General features: G+C 45.6%; 1 protein-coding gene across 3 annotated transcripts in view; it reads right to left on the bottom strand.

The window, feature by feature from the left end:
* The window catches only part of mei-P26 (E3 ubiquitin-protein ligase meiotic P26), a 16330-nt gene extending 13175 nt beyond the window's left edge, over positions 1 to 3155 (bottom strand). The window contains exon 1 of one of the 3 annotated variants that reach the window (XM_022844011.2): positions 3094 to 3155. The gene's annotated coding sequence lies outside the window, so the exon portion shown is untranslated. Of the gene's footprint in view, positions 1 to 1827; positions 2658 to 3093 lie in introns of those variants that run through there. The other 2 variants (XM_022844021.2, XM_022844003.2) reach the window with 2 other exon arrangements.
* Positions 3156 to 3204: the final 49 nt, after the last annotated feature.

The following is a 3204-nucleotide window of genomic DNA, read 5'->3' as shown; positions in this document are numbered from 1 at the left end:
ACTATATATATAGGATGTCTCTCGAGAAAACTACAGCGATACGAACGTCAGCAACACAGCCTTGTTCGCACCGAGTGTGCTGCAATGGCAATCTAGTTTGAGCAGGTTTAATTGTATGATGATGTAATTCGCAGATATGAACTACGCGAATTTCTATTGCAAGTGAGAGTACCTCGGAGACTTTTCTATCGCAAAATTTCAGTAAGCGCTTTCCCTCGATCATAACCCAACGTCGTATACTAAGAACTTAATCTATCCAGTAAGGAAAAATTAGAGACACTGCAGAGGCGAAACCACAAAAGTCTTAGTATATAACCAATGACAGCAAACAGTGCAAAGATGAATACGATGGTAACAAAATATTATTAAACTAAAAAGTATTCGTGACTGTACCACACATGACTTAACAGTCTATGCATATTTTTTTTTTTGGAGGTTAAGGGCAAATGCATTATGCAGATCGATACTGAGAGTCCGATACTGTGGGACTCTCACCCTTTATGCATATACTGGGAAAAAGAAACAATCCCGATTTTCACAGCACTTGACCACTTTCCTGCTGTCTCAACGTACTCAATAACGTCACCCCGTTTTGTCCATGATTATCGCATTAGTGTTTCGTCTCTCTATTATGTACACGCCTGTTCCGTTGGTGTATTGTTTTTGTTGCTTTCGAAATTTGCGCAGTGCCGGGTTGGCTGTCAGCAGATAACTAACTGGCTGGTTGTGGAAGCGGCTCGTTGTTGTTGACTGGCTGCTGGTGGCATTCACCGTTGTCATGACGCGAACGAGCGTCCGACCGACAGACCGGCCGGGTCGTTGAGCAACCATCCCATCCCATAGCAGCAACCGACCGTAGTTGTTAGCAATGGTACTGATCGAAGGAGCACCAGTGGTTGTATGATAACTATTACTTGTAGTAGTCACTGCGCTTTTGCGATTTATGTGTAGACGTATCATACAACGCCGAGACCCTTGCTCCTACCGCCACCGACACACAGTGCACCAATATACCGTTTCGGTTGCTATGTACCAGATCAGACACTGCCTATTCGGTTCTCTACGACTTACTGAGATGGGCAAAGAATGACTTCACTTCTAGCTATCCATTCGCCAATCAGTTGTTTCATTAAAGCAAATCATTGAGATAGGAAATTTAACTGAACAGCACATATCATACCATTGTTCTATTCTCTCATAGTCTCTCAAGTTGATGACTTTGTTGGCAAAGTTTCGCAATGTGATATCGCAGTGCAGTGTGCACTCTTTTTTTTATCTTTTTCTTTTATCCAGTCATTTGCTGTATAAATTATTGCCGTGCAAAGACATGAACAGCTACCTTGTCTTAAAGAACCACGCTAGTGTGTACATATATAACAAGACGCTGTCGGACACCAGAAGCGAAGGAAAGAAGTTCGTATCGTATCGAATCGAATTAAATGTTGCCCACCACGATGCCTGACTTGAACACGAGTGAACTGATCGCAGTCACAACTCAGTCACATGGACAGGGCAACGAAACGCGACGCTGACAAACGTTTGCTGGAAGATTCACATTTTGAACGTTTAACATCTCGCGCTAAGTAGCGCAACGTTATAGCACATTGCGACTGAATCCTGTCGTGCTATCTAGAATCATCTATAAAACTAGCTAGATAGCGCGCCTGCGTTGATTCAGAGCCCGATGCTTCCAGTGCTGAATCACTGTTGCTGGGCAACACTTGCATAGTGCACTTTTACGGTGCTGTATTCCTAGCTGTTCCCTTTCTAAGTATCGTGTCATCTAATTATATAGAATAAATTATCGACAGTTATTTACACACAAACCTGACCCATCCCCTGTAAACGCTGGAGAGCACTCAACCCACGAGGCCTAGCGGTCACCGCCTTCCACTCCATAGAGCTGCGCCGTGTACTGTTCGCTCCTCAGAGCTTAACAGTCGTAACGGCCACAGCAACAATTATCTACAGAGAAGTTATCGACGAGAAACAAATTCATGAGCACTCTTACAACCGGGGGTTCGCTCGTTTACATACATTCCATCACATAGCGACGCACGCCTTCGCACGCACCTGCAATGCTACTACAACTACTGCTACCATTAATACGAACGGCCTCACCAACGTAGGCATTAGCCGAGAGATGGCTTTAATGAAAACGTCGGTACTACTAATGTTCCTGCGACAACCGCTGAACTTTCAACTCGGTCTACTAACCTGTGTTTGTTGTGTGTAGAAGCCACTGGAAATCGAGGGGCAGCCCGAAAGTAGGTTACGTTCAAGGGTGTACATAGACTTAGTTGGATTATAGAAAAAACATCACAGCAACACTGAGCAGCGATCGGTAAACGGGAAGGCTGCCCTCCGTCTTCTGGCCGTCTGTGCCACAGCTAGCCCGTAACTACCAGCCAGTAGCATGCGCCTGCCTGGGTTGGGACGAGCTGAACTGCGGATCAATACAAAAAACGACGACAACACGATTTCGAAACCGAGCCCAAAGGCAGCAGGCGACGGGGACAAGGTCGGCTGCAACGTTTCGAAGCAACGCCGCGTCTAACCATCGCCGCCACCAGACCACTCGGATGGGCGCGGACCGAAAAACGCGCGCCGATTTCGAAATACGCCACGCAAAACAATAACATTACACAGAAGCGATTTGTCGCAGCAGCGCGATCGGGTACCCTCTCTGCCCTACTGATTGTACCGCTATGGCGCTGTTATCAGTATACAGGATCGACTGCTTGGCCATTAATAGCATATACATGTATTTTCGAGGGCAATAGGAAGATGGTTGCCAGCGTAATGTTTTCGACGCTGTCTGAGGACCGCTGTTACTAACGAGATGTACCGTGATAATAAAAAAATATTAGTTAAGAAACACTTAAATAAAGACCGAGGATGCAGGTGATTGTTCAGACAACTGCTACGCCAGCCGTACTCCGATAGAATCTAACCATGGACAAGCCACAATAAGTACAAAGCGAACGATTAGCAGCAACGGTCACTATTTTCCGGATACAAATGCATTACCCTAGCTTATACAAATATAATAAATCAGTATTACTGCAGTGCTCAATGCATGCTGGCACTTACCGGTGAAAGCTCGAGAATTTTGCGTCCACGGCAGAAACGACAGGCTTGATGTTGGTCACATGCCGCTCTGTTGTTTGAATTACGATCGCGTTTTCCGTCTGCTTATGCTTG

Source organism: Varroa jacobsoni, unplaced genomic scaffold (assembly GCF_002532875.2).
Source record: "Varroa jacobsoni isolate VJ856 unplaced genomic scaffold, vjacob_1.0 scaffold_118, whole genome shotgun sequence".
NCBI classification, from domain to species: Eukaryota; Metazoa; Arthropoda; class Arachnida; order Mesostigmata; family Varroidae; genus Varroa; species Varroa jacobsoni.
Note: the sequence above shows the minus strand (reverse complement) of the source record. Positions and strands in the feature narration are given on the sequence as shown.